This window comes from Vulpes lagopus, chromosome 4 (assembly GCF_018345385.1).
Source record: "Vulpes lagopus strain Blue_001 chromosome 4, ASM1834538v1, whole genome shotgun sequence".
NCBI lineage: Eukaryota > Metazoa > Chordata > Mammalia > Carnivora > Canidae > Vulpes > Vulpes lagopus.
In genome coordinates, this window is record NC_054827.1 from 106,271,183 (window position 1) to 106,291,439 (window position 20,257).

General features: G+C 38.1%; 1 long non-coding RNA gene across 1 annotated transcript; it reads left to right on the top strand.

Annotated features, from left to right (window-relative positions):
• Positions 1 to 1,830: 1,830 nt before the first annotated feature.
• Positions 1,831 to 10,580, top strand: LOC121490129. Its single transcript, XR_005987509.1, has 3 exons — positions 1,831 to 1,982; positions 5,568 to 5,746; positions 9,185 to 10,580. It is a non-coding gene; the product is annotated as an uncharacterized LOC121490129 (long non-coding RNA).
• The last annotated feature ends 9,677 nt before the right edge of the window (positions 10,581 to 20,257 follow it).

A 20,257-nucleotide genomic window follows, 5' to 3' on the forward strand; every position in this document is an offset into this window, starting at 1 on the left:
TTTGAACCTAGATTGGTCTGAATCTAAAATGTGGTCTTAAACATTTCACATAGGCCTTTGGAGATAGTATGAGCTCTTCAACTATTTCGGGGAGTTAGCAGGCATGCATTAAGGATTACTAATGCTAATGATAAACCACCTCCGCTGAAAGCCTCCTGAGCATCCTTTAAATGGTAAAGAATGTTGTTGTCTGGGTAGCCACAAAGTAGCTGCATTTCCTCCTAAGCAAAAACCCAGCTGAGTTCTGGGTCTTAATGGATAAGGCCACACAGATGCCTCCCGCAGGCAACATACTGCTGACTTTACACTGGAACTCTTCTCTACAGCTCTCTTAAGATATTCAATAGGTAGACCAATGTCTACCCACATATTTGAAACCCAGTGTCAATTCTTTTTTATGAATATTTATTTATTATTAATTTTTAATATTTTATTTATTTATTTATGAGAGACATAGAGGGAGAAGCAGAGTCCCAGAAGGGAACCCAATGAGGTACTTGATCCCTGGACTCTGGGATCATGCCCTGAGCCAAAGGCAGAAGCTGAACTACTGAGACACCCAGGTGCCCCTGGATTTATTTATATTTAAATCTAATGATTCCCCAAACTATTTTTCAACTTATAGAATACTTCTGCACAAGGAAATTAAGGTGTAATGGTAGGGACATATGTATAAACAGTAATTATATGCTGTGTGTTACACTGGATGTATGTTTGCACAAGAACACAGAAAAAAAAACCTCTCAAATGTTATCTTTTCCATTGTCCAGCCCTACACAGATGCAAGAGACTTTTATTTTTCTAAAGATATTTTTTAACTTGAATTACTTGTTAATTTTACATGCTTTTCTGACTTTTTTTTGGAAGGGAACAATGAAATTCAGAGCAAAAAAAGCAAAGATTTAAGAACATCATTGCTTAGATAACTTTATTTCATTTATTCACCCATCATCTTTGTCAGCTATAAATTCTCTTTGCAAACAATTCAATTTCAGCAAGCTACAAAAATCCTTCCTCAGAATTATTTTTAAGCTTTTTAGATAACCTTTTTGTTGTAGTGTAATGCTAGATTGACAGAAAAATGGCAAAGATACTACAGAGTTCTTTTACAACCTTCATCCAGGTTCCCCCTTTGATAATGTCTTAAAATACCTTGGTACATTTTTCACAGTTAAGAACCTGCCATTGGTATTTACTATCATTTAAACTCCAGACTTTATTTAGATTTCATCAGAGGTTTTTTGTTGTTGTTGTTGGTTTGTTTGTTTTGTTTTAATTAACAGGCTCTTTCTCTTCCCGGATTTGTTCCAGGGGCCACATTACACCTCACTGTCATGTCTCCCATTTCCTTTGGTCTATGACAATTTCCTTATTATTCACAACCTTAACAGTCTTGAGGAGTACTGGCCTGAGGTGCACTGTAGAATATCCTGCCATCTAGGTTGGTCTGGTTTTTCTTTTGACTAGACTGGTGTCTAATTTTTGGAAAGATAACACCTAAATAAAGTACTTTTTATTTTCACATCCTGTTGGGGGACAGGGTATGGATGGGGTCCATGATATTCACAATCACTGATGATGTTTACCTTCACCCTACTGTGATTTATCAGAAATTTTAAGAATAATTTTGGATGTTGTGGGGGTATTTCATCACAACTATGGGGAACATGAAGTGTACAGAGTGGGTAAGGTCCTTTGCTCTGCACTCTGGCAGTTTCCACCCACCATGAGTCAGTGACCTGGTGTGCGCTACTGTCAATATCCTTCTCCAAACAGGAAAGGACAAGAAAACCACCAGTTCTATTAAGTGGTGCTTGGTTTATCCTGGCACAAGCCAGAGCAGGAGAAACACAAAGGTTTCCAGTAATCTGCAAAGAAGTTCTGCTAAATCATGCTTGGCTCCTCCTACAGCAAGCCCAGTAGTGTGTGAGAGCATTTCTCCGGCAGATGCATGGCCCTACTGCAATGACATAAAGGCCTAGGTAAGTTTCAAAATTAAGGAGACCTAGACTCTCCTAGTCCTTTCAAATTCATCCAGTAGTTATTGATAGATTTTTACAAAAGTCTCTGTCATCCTCTTTTTAAGATTAAAAAGATCACATCTCAGATAAAACTTTCTCCCATGAATTCATGTGGCAAAGATCCTTTTTAAAATACTTGTACATACCACGAATGAAAATTAATCTTTTTAAGGTGTATTTTTTGTCCTTCACTTATACAGTCTGTACATTGGCAGTTTTTCATCAAGATGCCAGATTTTAAGAAAATAAATCTGTGTGCATCGATATTTTAATATCAAACAGAGCTCTTTTATTTTTAGGTGAGTTTTGGAGGGAATAAAGAACAAAGGAAAAGCAAACATAGTTGCTTTTTTTGTTTTGTTTTTGGGTTTTGTTTTTTTTTTTTCTTTGCTTATTTTTATGAGTAGTTTAAAATGGGCCATTCCTACTTGCTTTCAGGAGAAATAGTAAAGGGAACTAAATGCCCCATATTAAAGGAATATACTTGAATAAATAATTAAGTTTGGCACTGGGCTGCTGGCTCTTGTACCTGCCTCTCACAGGCTGGAGCTCCAGAGAAGGGTGGCCCCGGGATATAAAAATGGATAGGATTTACTGCCAGGAATTACAGCTTCACTACAGGACACATTTCCCAGCACTATCCATAGAGGGGCATTTGCTGTGTTTGTGGTTGTAACTGGTGTGTAGGAAGACTTATGCAAATAGAATCATTTAAATCTTAAAAATAAAAAATGTTTAGCAAATTTATTAACCAATTGAACTGTGTTTTAAGCTAGGGCTAACTTACAAAAAAATTTTTTAAAGCTTTTTTTTTTTTTTTTAAGTTTTATTTATTTATGATAGTCACAGAGAGAGAGAGGCAGAGACACAGGCAGAGGGAGAAGCAGGCTCCATGCACCGGAAGCCCGACGTGGGATTCGATCCCCGGTGTCCAGGATCGCGCCCTGGGCCAAAGGCAGGCGCCAAACCGCTACGCCACCCAGGGATCCCTACAAAAATTTTTAAAGCACTTTTTCACAGGTTATAAACTTTAAAATCAATTTCATTGGGATCAATGCATTATTGAATATGTTATTATTAGAAACAGATCTTACACTAGTGCTCATTGTAACTCTTACTTAGAAAATATTGAGGTATAGGTGACCTTTAATAACGTATACATATTAGAGTTTGCAATTTAACAAGTTTTGACATACTTACATAACATTGTTGTTTAATTGTTGACCTATAATAAAATGTACATGTTAAGGTATGCAGTTAATAACATTTTGAATTATTTATACATCCATGAAACCATCACCACCATCAAGACAGTGAACATATCCACCCTCTAAAGTTCCCATGTCCCCCTTGGCAATGTCTTCCTTGCGATGGTAGATTAACTCCTATTTTCTAAAGTTTATATAAATGAAGCTTACAGAAGGCATTTATGTTTATCTGGCTCCTTTCATTCAGGATAATTATTTCCCAATTCATCCATGTTGTCATGTATACCAACAGCTCATTCAGTTGTATTGCTGAATTGTTTCCATTGTATGGATATACCATAATTTGTTTATACAGTCACTTGGTGACCGACATTTGGATTCTTTCCAATTTATAGCAATTATAAATAAGGCTGCTGTGACTATTTGTATACAAGTCTTTGAAAGAACATATGCTTTCTTTTCTCTTGAGTAAATAGCTAGGAGTAGAGTGAATCATATGGTACATGGATGTTTAATTTTTAAAGTAACTGCCAATGACTTTCCAAAGTGATATACCATTTTACATTTCTAATTGCAGTAAATGCACCCACTTGCCAGTATTTTGTATTGTTTTTAATTTTAGCCATTCTAATAGGTATGTAGTGATATCTCCTTGTGGTTTTAATTTGCATTTTTTAATGCTAGACTTGTTGAAGTCTAGCATCTTTACATGTAATTTGTAGTCAATATATCAGTATGATAAAATGTTTGATCAGGGATCCCTGAGTGGCGCAGCGGTTTGGCGCCTGCCTTTGGCCCAGGGCGCGATCCTGGAGACCCGGGATCGAATCCCACGTCGGGCTCCCAGTGCATGGAGCCTGCTTCTCCCTCTGCCTATGTCTCTGCCTCTCTCTCTCTCTGTGTGACTATCATAAATAAATAAATAAATAAAAAATTAAAAAAAAATGTTTGATCAGACTTTTTGTCTATTTTTAAAATTGTGCTGTTTCTTGTTGAGTTTTGAATATTCTTTATTCATCTTCGATTCAAATCCTTTATCAGAGTTAAGCTTTGCAAATATTCTCCTAGTCTATGCCTTATATTTCATCTATCTAACAGTGTTGCTGAAGAGCAGGCATTTAAAAAATATTGATGAAATGCATTTAAAAAATTATTTGATTATAATCATGCTTTGAAGCTGCATCTAAAAAAAAAATCTTTGCCTAATCCAAAGTCTACATTGTTAAATTTATTGACAGAGTTTTTATAAAATTCCCTTGGTTGCACCTGGGTGGCTCAGTCTGTCAAGCCTCTGACTCTTCATTTCAGCTCAGGTCATGATCTCAGGGTCATGAGATCAAGCCCTGCATCAGGTTCCATGCTCGACACAGTCTGTTTGGGATTATCTCTCTCCCACAGTCCCTCCCTACCCTCTCTAAAATAAATAAGTAAAATCTAAGAAAGAAAAGAAAGAAAGAAAAACCCACCAATTTCCCTTAATATTCAATAGTATCTGTAGAATCAGCTGTGTATAGTAATTTGAGTCTTCTTTCCTTTTCTCCACATTCAGCCTGGTTAGTTTTTCAATATTATATATTATTGGTCTTTGATCTTTTCAAATAATTTTAGTTTCACTTATTATCTCTATTAATTTTTTTTCTGTTTTAGTTTCACTGATTTCCATTCCATTTATGTTTGTTTTCTTCTACTTCCTTTGGATCAAATATGTCTCTCTCTCTCTTTTTTTTTTTTTTTTTTTTTTTGGTCTAGATTCTTAAGGTAGAAACGTGGCCATTAACTTGGGACATTTGTTCTGTTTAATAGAATTATTCGGTGGTATAAATATCACCCTAGTGTTATTTTATAGTATTGATCACATTTTATAATGCTGTGTTTTTATTTTCTTTTTCCATTCAACATATTTTCTAATTCTCCTTTTTGATTGCTTCTTTGATAAATGATTACTTAAATGTATGTTACTTAGTTTCTGTATTTTACAAGTTTTCAAGAAATCTTTCTGGTTTTGAATTGTAATTTAATTCTAAATTTATCATAGAACATATTTTCCATGAATTATATCTTTCAAAATTTACTGAGATTTGTTTTCTGGCTTAAAATTGATTGAGATTTAGTTTCTGGCCCAAATTACATCTTTATAAAATGTCCCATATGTGGTTGAGAATAATGTGTATTTTGATGTTTTGGAGTGGATTGTTCCATATATGTAAAATAAGTCAGGTTTGTTAATAATTTTGTTCAATTTTTCTATATCCTGGCTGATTTTAAGTCTGCTCATTCCATCAATTATTGAGGAAAGGGATGAAAATATCTAATTTTCATTGTGAATTTGTTTTTGCAGTTTCAGTGGATTCTGCTTTGTGAATTTCAAAGATCTCTTAAGTTCATGAACATTTTTGGTTACTTTGGCTTCTTGATGGACATTTTTATCATCAAAAATTTGCCTTATTTATCTCTACTAAAATTCTTTGAAATTTACTTTGTTGGATACTGATATACCCATTTTCCTTGTTGTTGGTGGTGAGTATTTTTAGTGCTAACAGTATATTTTTTCATCCTTATTTTTAATCTATTTGTATCATTATAGTTCATTTTTCCTAGGCAACATAAAGGTGGGTCTTGCTTTTTTAATCCAATCTGACATTTTGCTTTTTCATTGGAATGTTTGGGCTATTTACCATTAACATAATTATTGTTATCATTAGGTTTAAGTCTTTTATCTTGTGGTTTCTTCCCTATTTGTCCTGTTTGGTTTTTGTTCCCTTTCTCTTTTTTTTATCTTGTTCGGAATTAATTGAGTATAATTTTATGAATCTATTTTGGCTCATTAGGTGTACTATATTTGGTTATTTTAGTCATTGCTTTAGGGTTTGCCTTAAATTTATAACCATCTCCCTTCAAGTGATGTCATACCACCATGTATGGTTATAAAACCTGTAATAGTAGAAAACACTTGCATCTCTCACCTCCTGACTTTTGTGAAACTGTTATAAATTTTACTTAATGGTTAGCCTGAGCAAAGGTAAAGTTAAGAAGAAGGAAAGAGCGAGATACCTTGGTGGCTCAGTCATTGAGCCTCTACCCTTGGCTCAGGTCATAATCTCAGGGTCCTGATAATTGAGTCCCACATCAAGCTTACCATGGGGAAACTGCTTCTCCCTCTGCCTATGTCTCTGCCTTTCTCTCTGTGTCTTTCATGAATAAATAAATAAAGTCTTAAAAGAAGAAGAAAAGAGAGAAAGAAAGGGAGGAGGGAATAAAAAAAAATGGAAGAAAGAAAAAAAAAAAAGCAGAAAGGGAGAAAGAGAGAACAAAACAGAGCTCTGATCCCTTACTGGCAATTCCAAAACCCAAGAAGTTCTGAAAACCAGAGATTTTCAAGACATGTTTTACATCAATACCTGACCTAAAAAAAAAAAAAAAAAAAAAAACCTGAACTAATCTGAGTTGATTCAGTGGCAAAGCCAGACCCAAAGTAGCATGAGGCTAGTTAGAATCTTTATGACTCTATTCACAGTTTTTGCTACAGAAAGCTGTGTGGAAGGAATTAGCACAGCAGGCCTGAGCCTGGCTCCCCCTTTTTAAAAAGGCCTGTTTGCATGATTGGCTCTTGACTGGCATCTGGGAACTTGCATTTTGGGAAGGTTGCCACCATCCCTGACTCATAAGAGTGGCTTACTATGCTAAGCTGTTCATAGAAACAATGTGGCTTATGCTGAAAACCTGTTTTTCCTTCTGGGAGTCTTGAATTTTGGTCTGTGAGAGGCAGAGGGTGTTTATGTGCTGAGTCCCCAATAAAAACCCTGGGAGCTGAATCTCTAATGAGCTTCCATGGCAGGCAACATTTCACATGTGTTGTCACAATCTGTAGCTGGAGGAATCAAGTGTATCCTGTGTGACTCCACTCAGAGAAGACTCTGGAAGCTTATGCCTGGCTCTGGACTTTGCCCCTTGAGCTTTTTATCTTTGCTGATTTTACTTTGTGTCCTTTTGTTATAATAAATCATAGTCATGAGCATGACTGTATACTGAGTTCTGCAAGTCCTTCTAGCAAATTACCAGCTCTGGAGGTGGTCTTGGGAACTCCTGACACAGAAGTGAATATGATTGATTATAGGGCACTGCCCCAGAACTTACTGGGATTGTTACTTAGCATGTGCTATATGCCTTGTATAATTTACCTAATATTTCCAAAGTTCTGAATCCTAAAGCACATATGACCTGTGATTTTGGATAAAAGATCATGTAACTGTATCCACAAACACACATAGAGTAAAATATAAGTAGTTTGTATGTATAACTTGTCGGGAAGTTTTTATGAACTACTGATCTCTTCCAGGTAGGATAAATCAGAATGCCTTAGACTAGGATGATGATGATGAAGGTACTAGTAATAATAATAATAATAATAATAATAATAATAATAATAATATTTCTTGAGTTCTCATGCCCAGCATCAGACACTATTTACTCAGCAAAAGTACTTATTATTAGTACTCCCCTTTATGTTTTTGTCAAAAATAAACTAAGTCTCAGAGGTTGCACCATGTGACCAACAACATAAAGTTTACAAGATTTAGAGACAGGGCTTCAACCCAAGTGTATGTGGATGGATGCCCATGCCCCAAACACAATGCCACAGGAAGTGGCTCTGCTCTGCTTAAAGCTCATTTGTCTATTTTCTTTCATTAGTGCTTTCCCCCCTCACTCACAGATTCACTTCTGGGATTTTCAGGAGTCTGTGCCTCGGGCTTATTGACAGAATTACACACAGACTATTTGCTTCCCTCAGTTAGTGCTGCTAGTTGGCAGCAGAAAATGTGCTCTTGTGTTCCCTCGCTGGGCTTTTGTTCCTTTACCATGTAATCACTACCATATGTTGACTCTCATTCACACAAGTGACCTTGTATTGTATTAAGTAATATCCTGAATGGAGACAAAAGCAAACTTTATCAATCCTACTTATAGTTGAAAAAAAAAAAAAAGAGCAGAGGAGAGAAGGGAAAACAGGGAGTCAAAATGGAAGCTAGAGCTCGGGTGTCAAGCAAGGTTAGGACCAGGCAGGCCAGAAAAAGGGGTTTAAGATTTGACTGACCCTATGGCATGTCCTTAATGCCCCAGGCTCATAGCTCACCAAAAAAGCTACATTCAGGAGGCTATTTGTAGCTCATCAAAAAATATAACAAGGAATATATGGGAAAAGACTCAGAACCGAAGAGACCCTCAGCTAAGTGTCCAGAGATCTAGATCCCATCCATGGTGATTCTACTTCCTTGGGATGTGACACTGGGGTATAACATTGGGCATGTCACATAGCTTTCCTCTCAATTGTCACTGACAACAAAAATGGGGCTGTTCAAAATTACCCCCGAAATCCCCTTCAATGCAAAAATTCACTGATCATCCAAAATAAACATTCTGAATCAAAATAGATTTCACCAGAGGTATCTGAAGAAAGAAAAAAAAAAAAAAAGACCACGTTGTCAGTTAAACATTCTCCTTAAGGGACTATTGGACTTAAAGTCAATATTTGTAGTGGAGTTTCAAGAGGACTTCTTATCCTCATTCTCTCACACTTATGCTTAATCTTAAAATGTCCTCTAATCTCCGTGATGTTTCAGAGAGTCTGAGATAACAATGCCCGAAGTTTAATGTTCTTTTTTATTTTTTATTTTTATTTTTTTAATGTTCTTTTTTTAAAAAAGCTATTTATTATTTTTTATTTGAGAAAGGGAGAGGAATCACATGAGCAGAGGGGAGAAGCAGAAGTAGAAGGACAAGCAGACTCTGCTGAACACAGAGCCTGACAGGCTCCATCTCACATCCCTGAAATCATGACCTGAAAATTAAGGGTCAATGCTTAACTGAATGAGCCACCCAGGAGCACTCAGAAGCTTAATATTCTAGGATGCCGCAAGTTCAACTTCAATACATTGAGTTTCATCTTTCTTCCTTCAGGAATAAATTATTTTGGCCCTGCTAAGGAGGTTTTGAGCAACGTTTCAATATTTAAGACTGCCTAATGCTTTTAAAATGTTAAATGGTTGCACTAGGGATTATCTCAAAAGACCCAAGAGACAGTAAATACAGCTTAGAAAGCACTGGAGTGGCAAAAAAGAAGAGACCTTGGGTGCTCCCTAACTGTGTGACATGTGACATGGACATGCTCTGGTGAAGTCAGGAGAAGGGATGGTTTTGCTTCTCTCTGAGCTGTGGAGATGAAGGACATGGAATGCTGCGCGGGACTCCTGTGTATGTTCAGCCCACTGAATGGTTCCTGAGAGGTTCAAGACAAACGTCTCTGATCAAGTGCTACTTGCGAAGACCTGTGAGGCAAGGTATTTACCAGTATGTTTAGTTGTTTGCATAGTAGGTGGAGTGTTTTAGTTTGGATACTATAATGTTGCAGTTTATATATGACCTTGATGGCACACAGGATAAAACATTATTTCTAGGTGTGCCTGATGTCCGATTAAACATTATATATGGGTGTGCCTGTGATGATGTTTCCAGAAGAGATTAGCATCAGGGAAGGTGAACCGACTAAAGTAAATGACCCTGTGCAGTGTGGGTAAGACATCATCCGATCCAATCTCTCAGAGGCCTGACTCTCTCCCTGGCTGACAGCTGAGGCTGAGACTTCCTCCTGCCCTCAATGCTCCTGGTTCTCAGACCTTCACACCTGACCCAGAATCTATACCAACAGGACTCAGGCCTTTGAACTGCACTACTGGCTTTTCTGAGTCTCCAGCTTGCAGATGACAAACTATGGCCCTTCTCCACCTCCTTAATTCCATGAGCCACTTCCTTATAATAAATCATTCTCTTTCTCTCTCTCTCTCTCTCTCTCTCTCTCTCTCTCTCTCTCTCCTTTTGTTTCTGTTTCTCTGGAGAGTTGAATAATACAGGCACCAAGAAGGAAGTAAAAGTTCATAAATTCAGAATAATAGACCAAATAAAGATTTAAGGAGTTATTAATAATGGTGTTAATTACAATAGGTTAAATGTTTGGATGCTTATAATGTATCCTTTGGTGCTTAGTACACTGACTACATTAATTCTTGTAACATATCATAATAGTATTTGCACTGAGCAGATGAGAAAATTGAGGCGCAAAGGAATTGAACCTGCTCAAGACCACTCCCCGGTCAGTGCCAAAGCTATGTTTTGAACCACAGTCCAATTCTTATAAAGCAAGCAGCCAACATCATAGCAGGAATAACTATGGGAGACAATCTATAGAAAGTCATAGGTTAAAAATTTGATATTTAAAATTTGGGGGGACCTGGGTGACTCAGTTGGTTAAGCATCTGATTCTTCATCTCAGCTCAGGTCTTGATCTCAGAGTCATGAGTTTGAGCCCCACATTGGGCTCTAGGCTGGGCATGGAGCCTACTTAAAAAAAATAATCTTACAGTTTTGAGCATTAAGAAATCAAAACCACAAGAAGCAACAAGTGTTGACAAGGATGTGGAGAAAAAGGAAACTGTGCACTGTTGGTGGGAATGCAAACTGGTGCAACCACTGTGAAAAACAGTATGGACTTTCCTCAAAAATTTAAAAACAGAACTATCCTATGATCCAGTCATCCCACTACTGGGTATTTACCCAAAGAATACAAAAACACTAATTTGAAAGGATATATGTACCCCTATGTGTTAATTCAGCATTAACTACAGTAGCCCAGTTATGGAAGCAGCCCAGTTGTCTATCAACAGGTGAATGGATTATACATATATAATGGAATAATACGCACCATCAAAGAATAAAATACTGCCATTTTTAATGACATAGATGAAGCTAGAGAGTATTATGCTAAGCAAAAGAGTCAGAAAAAGACATATATCATGTGATTTTACTCATGTGGAATTTAAGAAACAAAACAAGTGAACAAAGGAAAGAGAGAGAGAGAGGTAAACCAAGAAACAGACTCTTAACTATAGAGAACACACTGTTGGTTACCAGAGGGGAGGTGGGAAAGGGAGTGGGGGAAATAGGTGATGGGGATTAAGGAGGGCACTTATCATGATGAGTACTGAGTAATGTACATAATTGTTGAATCATGATGTTGTACATCTGAAACTAATAAAACACTGTATGCTGATTATACTAGAATTAAAATTTAAAAACTTAATAAAATTGTTAAAATAACATTGTGCATTGAGAGACTCTATGGTTCTACAAACTATCCTGGGCAGTGAGAAGATAAATCCCAGGACAAAGAGAACCTAGACAAAAAAAAAAAAAAAAAAGAAAAAGAAAAAGAAAAGAAAAGAAAATTTTAAGTAAAATAGCAACTATTCCCTTGGTCTTTCTGGTGGAAGGTTAATACTCCCTTCTTATTAAGGAGTAAATGCATGTCTATCAGAGCTTCACTTATAAAACCATTTAATGGGGGATCCCTGGGTGGCGCAGCAGTTTGGCGCCTGCCTTTGGCCCAGGGCGCGATCCTGGAGACCCAGGATCGAATCCCACGTGGGGCTCCCGGTGCATGGAGCCTGCTTCTCCCTCTGCCTGTGTCTCTGCCTCTCTCTCTCTCTCTCTCTGTGACTATCAAAAATAAATAAAAATTAAAAAAAAACCATTTAATGGTAGTTGATTGTGTAGTGAAATATATATGGCTCTTAATTCAGACTGGGTTTGGTTATCTCTGATGAATACTTAGACATCTTTTTTTTTTTTTCAAGATTTATTTATTTATTTGAGAGAGAGAGACCAAGAGAGTGCAAACGGGGTGAGAGGCAGAGGGAAAAGGAGAGGGAAACCGAGAGAAGCCTGACACAGGCCTCAATCTCACTATCCTGAGATCATGACCTGAGCTGAAATCAGGAAAGTTGGATGTTCAAACCACTGAGCCAACCCACTAAGCCAACTACCCCAGAATCCTTAGAAATTTTTGCATACATCGTCTTCAAGATGTTTTCCAAGTGAATTATAGATCAGGGTTTGACAAACATTTTCTGTGAAGGGCCAGGTAGCAAGTAGGTTCAGCTTTATGGGCCGTAGGATCTCCTTCACAACTAGTGGGCTCAGCTACTGTAGTGTGACATCAACCATAGACCATTATAAATAAATGGGCATGGCTATATTCCAATAGAACTTCATTTACAAAAATAGGTGATGGGTCATTTGCCAAACCTTGGTATGTAGCTGGTGTCTGCATTAGGTAAAGTGACCAGTGAACCCCATTTTGCTCTGGACTGTCCCAGATTTAACACTGGAAGTCCTAGATCCCACAAAATCCTTTATTCCAAGTTGATTGCCATGAACAAGTTGATTTACAATCAAATACTGAGACATAAAACACTCTGAATGTGATAACAATCATCGCTCTCCCCTTAAAACTGCCTTTGCCAAGCTTCTATCTGTCAGCATAAAATTATAAATTACAAGTACATTCTGTTAACTTCTGCATATTATGCATGCACAAGGGACAGAAACCAGATACCAATTTTCTTTTCCTACATTTGCTTCCATACGGGACTTCCTACTTCCTCCCACAGTTGGTCCCATCTTCAGACAATGCTACAAACAGAGTGTTGGCAAAGTGTCTGGGTATCTCTGGAGATGAAAGTGAAGTTATAATAGAATTGTCATTGTTGGACTAATTATTATCATTCCATGTTAGAGCGAGCCCCAGGGGGTCTGCTGAACTTCAGTGGATAAACAAAGGAGAGGGTCTTCAGGGAGTGAAGTAATACAGAGGAAAAGCAACCCCACACAGAGCACTAATTGACTGTTTTCTTGGCAGCTTCAGCCAGCTCCAGCCTGGACTCTTAAGATGATGTGTTAGGAATTACCAAAACCATGATCTCTCTACTGTCTGGAAGGCTTGGACACATCAGGGATGCAAATAATAGGCTGATGTTCACGGTATTTGGAGGAGGAAATTGACACCTCCTGTTGCTACCCATGTAGCCTTGGCTTTGGGGAAGTCCCCAAGTCCTCAGGCTTCAATGTCCCTATCCTTCAAGCAGTAATATAACCAAGCACCTCAGAGAGTCCTGGTGAGAACTGAAGATGACATTCTTTGTGAATTTGCTTAGTTTAAGGAATGTGTCATTATACACATGATCCGACTTGTCATAAGGCTGCAGCCTTTGTGGGGAACTGCATTTGGGGAACTCACCCTGTATCAATGAGTCACGGATGGTATCCCAGAGGTTATTACTTTTATGTTAAAAGCTCAAGGATGCTGAATATTTATTTAATTAAAGTGAAAGGAAAGAGAGAGATATAAATGGATTTGGGAAAGGGAAAATTCTTTGTGAAACTATGAAGATAAGAGAGTCAAGACAAGGAGTGAGAGAGAAAGAGGAGAGAAAGAAATCCAAAGAACTGAAGGAATCCCCTGGGGAGGAAAGGCCCATGGGGCAGAGTGGAGAGAGGTGTGTGAGGAGAGGCTAATGTGGCCCAAACCATGCAGGTTTGCAAACCACACTCGCTGGGGGGCAGTGTTTTCCTGAAGGCTAGGGGTCTTCATAGCAATATTTGGGTTTTAAAGTTATTTTTAAAAGATTCTTGCTCTGACTACAGAATGGAAAATGTCTGCTCATAGGAGACAGCAACAGTGAAGAGTTGAATGTCGAGTGCTAAGGGTGAGGGAACAAAACTGGATTCTGGGAACTGGACCCATAAGGAGGCAGTCAGAGTTGTGCAGATCAGAGGCGATGGGGTGCGGCTGGGATAATGTTCCATAAAAGAATCAAACGGAATCTCTGCCTGGGTCAGAGCCCAGTCACTAAAGCATCAGGAAAAAGCACTAGGCTGATGAAAGGAAGCAGTGAGATTTAAATTGGAAGGGAATCACAGTGGACACAGAAGAGCAACAAAGTATGAGACCAAAAACAAAAACAAAAACAAAATCTAATTTTAAAGCATATTTATTGTCATGCATACAGTTGGTGTTTGCTATTTCCTAGCCACCTGATATCCAGGTATCCAAAGTCTGAGGACTGTCTCTAATTATTTCTGGAGGACCACTGCTGCATCTGCATTCAATGGCACTGTGCTTCCAATGGTATTGATTCCACCCCTGGCTATAGGGGAGGACAAGTAGCTTCTACTTTGCTTAGCACTGCCCCAAGATCTGGGCAAGTAGGACCCCATCTTGGATCCTGCCTCCAAGGCAGAATCATATTCATCTGCATAGTGTGGGGGAATACACTGAGCCAAGTGAATATGCCCAACAGGACACCACACTTCCCATTTTTCATGTTCTAGATTTAAGTATCCAAGATCCCAAATTTAGCTGCCTAACATCTGCTTGCTTCCAAGTCTCTTGGTGGTCTCTTCCCTCTCTTGAGGGCAGACCATGCAGCTTTTATGCTTTCACCTGGCCTCAAGGAGTGGGTTATAGCTGGCTGTTTGTAAGGTTGCAGATCAAGTATGTATGTACATGCCAGAGTGCCCACATGTGTGCATATGTGACTTCTTAGGCTGCAGGCCAGAGCCAAGAAAGGAAAAATAATTCATCAGGCCTTGAGCTACCCTTCCCTATGATTCTATATTCAAGACCAGGCCTTTTAGGAATCTGAGATGTTAACATTTAGGAACCTAAATGTTAAGAGGATAGAATATATTTTATTTAACATATAACTTGATTTATACTTTTAAAATAATTTGACATACACTATATAAACCTATATTTATAATCTTGCTCCAGCCCCCTCCAAAAGTTAGGAGTTGGACCAGCTTGGCCAATCAATGCAGAACATCGTATTCACTGTGGTGACAGGTTAGGGTTTAGGGAACTTGTCACAGGATAACATAGTGAGAAACACTGAGGGTTTGCTGAATTCATATGAAAGAGACCCCTCCTCTTATTACTGGACCTGAAGCTGAGAAGACAAAGACCCCAGAACAGCAGTAGCCTTCTTGTCATCATGTGCACTAGAAGACTGAATCTGAGGAGTAGGTGCAGGGATAGAATTTGAGAAGTAGATAAAAACCTGTGTTGGGCCATTGACCTCTTGATTAATTAGCAATTACAGTCAGATCTACTCTTGTTCTTTTCAGTAAGGTAATAGACTAAATTCTACCATAAGATACATCAGTTTGACCTGGGCATTCCCTCCCTTCTGTCAATCAATGGGTAGAGGCAAATGAAGAATTTAATAATAGATTATTTTTAATCTACCTTATTTAACTCATTAATTGCATCTCCTCTATCTACCCATCTTCCCTACCTCCACACCAATTTTCTAAGATCTTAAAGGCCATCCTTGAGAGGCAAGATAGTATAATTATTAGAGTGAAGTCAATTAAATCCAGTTGTGAATCCTGACTTGGTGGCATGGGAGCCAGATGGACGTTCTTCCGTGGGATATTTATTACTGCAAGAGTGGTCCTGTCCTGGAGGGACAGTTGGAACATTATTCAGGCCAGGAAGAGGAGGCAGGCTATGGGCAGCATCAGGAGTCCTACAATGATGATGTTGAGGTCAGTGATAGTGTTGCTGGTGGAGATATCCTAAATGAACAGTTCTGTGGAAGAAGCTGCCTGGACTATACTTCCTGTTGCCTGGTTTCTCCTAGTCCTAACTGAGTTACAAACCCTGGTTACCCAATTTCCCATCCGTTCTGGGAGTTACCAAGTCTCCTTAGGCAGAATTGGACTCCACTGGATCCAACCAAGCATCTCTACACCCAAAGACCTACAATGTGGAATCCAGGAGTGTCTTAAAGGCAATATAACCGAGAGGGATAGAATAGCAGTGGCAACCTGGGATTGCCTATCTTGTTGAGGTGGGGTTGACGATAATAAAATTTCTGGAAGCCACATTGAAATAATCGTTTAAATAATTGATGTAATTATTGCATGTGGTCATATGAGAAAAAGTGCCCACTGAGGTCAGTACTCGGACCATGGTGTCTCTAACATTAGAAGGTTTATTGAGCATGGAATCTTCCAGAAACATAGAATGAGACAGTTGCCTCTCATACTCTGGAAGTTTAAAAGAAGGAATGATAGGTTTACATAATTTCATACAGAATAGTGTATTTTTTTCCCTTGAGATATCCTCTTTGATCCCTGTATTATTTAGAAGTGTGCTTTTTTTTTTTTTTTTTTTTTTTTTAGTTTCTAAGTGTTTGAAGATGTTCCTGTTATCTTTCCATTAGTGATTTCTAGTTTAATTCTGTTGTGGTTAGACAACACACTCTGTATCATTGCAGTTTTTCTAAACTTGTGGAGGTTTGTTTTATGGCCCAGGATATGGTCCATCTTGATATGTGTCTCATGGGTAATTAAAAAAAAATATGTGTCTTCTGCTATTATTGGGGGATTGTTTTATAAATGTCAGTTAGACGCTATTGGTTGAGGGTATTTTGTATTCTATAAACTGGCTGATTTTCTGTTTAGTTGTTTCATCATCAACTGTTGACAGGGATGTTGAAGTCTCCAACTGTATTTGTGGATTTGTTTGTTTCTCCTTTAAGTAGAGGATGTTGGGATCTTTACTTGTACTTAGAGGAACAGAGAAAAATATTGAGAAGAGTCCATACTGAAAATTATTGCGAAGAGTCCATCCTCCCAAAAGTGGAAATCCTGTTCCCATGATTCTTATAATTGAAAAATAACTCCTGGTCTGGAGAGTATAGAAGCCTAATTCAGATCAAAATGTCATTAACTCACTGCCTGATTCTCAGGCTGAGTACCTTTGAGGTTTGGGGAGAAGAAAAGTCAGAAATACACATATTGAATCTTTTATTTAACTTCTTTTCAGCTATTTATCAGGGTTATTTTTCCCTAAGGAAAATGAGCTACTCAAGTCTTCCAAGGGTCATTAGACACTGACTATATGTAACATCAATTCTTGGGATCTCAGTGTATCATTGCTTTGCACTGGTCACAATAGAGCCTTACAAGTTTCAAGAAATAAATGCAGTTTTGATTCACAAATACTGTTCATAGTTCTAGTAGCTCACAAACACTTTTTGTTAGTAATTATCTGGTTAGTGTGCATGGAGCTATTATGTATACCCTCCATCCTGGAAGAACATGCCTTCTGGATTTTGATACAAGAACTGTTACGGTAAGAAAAGCCAAAATGAGGCTCATGGAACTCCCTTTAGCTATCAAACTAATAATGTGAAGATACTACAATTTCTGTGGAAAAATTTCTAAAGTTAATGCTACCAAAAAAAAAATCCTGGGAAAATATGAGGATGGTGATTTCTATTTTCTTTTTACTTAACTCTCAGATTTGGTCAGGTCAACAGATCTTGGATTGGTCTTGGAGAATGAAAGTGAATTTTTCTAAGATTAGCAAGTGGTGACTCCAATTGCATTTATTATTCGGATATGATCTCTTTTGAGGAGCAAAGTAATAAAATTCTTCCTATTGATTCACTGGAATACTTTATTTTACCTAGGTATGTATCTAGTGATATGTCATAACCTCAGAATTAATTCAATTGTTCAATTGTTTGGCTCTATGCCACAATTCAGTCTACAGAGGCATGACTCTCTTAACCTACTCATAACATATGCTACATAGGCCAAATATACTGGTGACATGAAAGTTGGAATAAGAAGACAAGACATTTCTTTGACCTTAATAAAACAGTGTATGTCATAGAATGGGACATAAATTCTGTGAAAACCCTACCACTTCATAGTCTAAGAAATTTTGGGATTTTTTTTTCCAATTACTTTGGACAAATTTTCTTTGTCTACTCCACCTTGTACTATGTACTATTAAGAATATATGTTATATTGGGATGGATATTTAAAGCTAATCACTGAGTAATCAGAAATATTTCTGTGGTGGGTTGAAATATATGTCCATGTCCCAAACCCTGGGACCTGTAAATTGTCATCTTATTTGGAAAAAGAATCTTTGCAGATATAATTAAATCAAAGATTTTGAGATGAAACCATCCTAGATTTAGATAAAAACATGTAGCCTAAATCCAATAATAAATATGCTTGTAAAAGAAGGGAAGGATACAAGCAAATACAGAGGAGAAGCCAATGCAAAGACAGAGGCAGAGATTGGAGTGATTCATCTACAAGACAAGGAACACCAAAGATTGCCTCAGGCACCAGCATCTAGGAGGGGCATGGAGCGATTCTCCCTCAGAGCCTCCGCAGGAAACAACCCTGCCAACTCTTTGATGTTTAACTTTTGGCCCCCAAAACAATGAGAGAATAAATAAATTCCTGTTGTTTCAAGCCATCTTAATTTGTGGTCATTTGTTACAACAGCCCTAGGAAATTTATACAATGTCCCAACTGGAATGGGATCCAGAACAACCTTCCGTAGATGGTCCTGATTACAGTCTCAGCAGATCCAATAAATGGCACTTAAAGTTTTAGAGGTAGATCAAGATATTGTATGACATTATGACACACCCCAAGAAGAGAATCTCAGACCACTCAGGTTTTAGTCAAGTTAATCTTTAGCAGGAATTCATTCACTTTCACAGAAAGAGCTTTGGGGTTTATATTGGGCCTTAATAAAAACTGACTCTTGGTTATGGAAAACCCAGTAACTCTAGGCTCTGAGTTATTCCTTATGATTTGGTATTTATTCCATTCAGCAAAGCATCACTGTGTGCAAGTAGTAGGTAAAGATGAGGTCTGAGTAGACCCTACAGACAGATAAGATGTATCAGCATCACATTTCTCTTAAGCCTGCTTCTACCATATTGTATTAGGCCAAATTCTCAATTCATCAATGTATTGGCAGGAAAGCAAGGGACTTTCCAGACTGCAAAAGCTAAATGCTCCCACTGGAGGCCATGACAGAGATATTAATATAAGTCCTAATTCAACCAAGGTAGCGGGAGAAAGCTCACATGCTTCTGAGACACTGAGGAAAAGCAGCCCATGATGCTGTTCTTGTTTGTCAATTAGATTACAGTGAAGGTGCCAGCACAGTGCTGAAAGAAATCCAAACAAAAGTCCAGAAAAATGTAGAATATCAAACAGTAGGAGTGAAGGATGTGATGAGAGAAAGAGAAAGAGATCAGAAGGAGGATGGGCCACATGAAGATTTGAGAAGAAGACGGGAGGGCCCAGAGGAAAAGAGAATAGAGAGATTAGAGACAATATAGCTCAGTTAGCTCATTCCAGCTGGTTTCCCTGAGGAATGAATTTCTGAAGGAATAGCTAGAAGGGGGGGGGGGGGTAGCGTGGTAGAAATGACAGGAATATCTGGGCCTAATAAAAATCTGAGTGATGCTAAAGTTCTTGAAGCTATGCAGACTCCAGAATGTTATGGTGACCTTCCAGAATATGGCCCTGAATCTTACAAATGAGTTGAAAAAATAGAATAATTCACTGTTTAATGTGGTGTATGTTGTTGGTGCTCCCACCAGATCTCCTTGGCTCCCTATTATTCTACTTTTGGGGCCCTAGGACTTTGAGGAGCTTTTGCTCCCAACAGCCAGCATCTGAAGCTCTTAAAAAAAAAAAAAAAGATTGGCCAGGCAGAGTCTGAGAATTTCCTCTCCTCTAACTGATAGATTTGGGAGTTTGAAAGCCCTATGCCTCTTACCTTGAGTCAGGACAAGGGCTGAGGTGCAAATTATACTCCAGTGATCCAGTGATCCCCATTGTAGGATAAACCTGAAGCGATTATCTATAAAACTTTGCCTAAAGACATGCCCTTATTTGACTTCCTCCTTTTTCTTTTTTCCTGATTTTCTGACTTTCTCAGAAGTTTGCACTTGGGATTACTTCACTCATAAATCCCCTGTACAACACTCCCTGTCTTAGACTCTGAGATAGGAGCAGTTGACCTAAAACACTTATGAATCTCATCAGTAAATGGTCACTTGAATTTGGAAGTCAAGCCTCATGTCTTTTAAACAAATAGAGCCTTTGTTGAAAGAAACACGAAACAGATCACTTAATGAGGGACACAGTAATGCAAGCAGCTAACATCTGGCCTTCTAATAAAGCAAGTTGGAGGACTTTGAAGATGATCCTGACTGCCTGCCCCAACACAGCAGAAACATTTTACAATTGATTTGCCATTAGGCTTTTCAGGTATGTTTTCCTACTGGGAATCACAAAATTCTT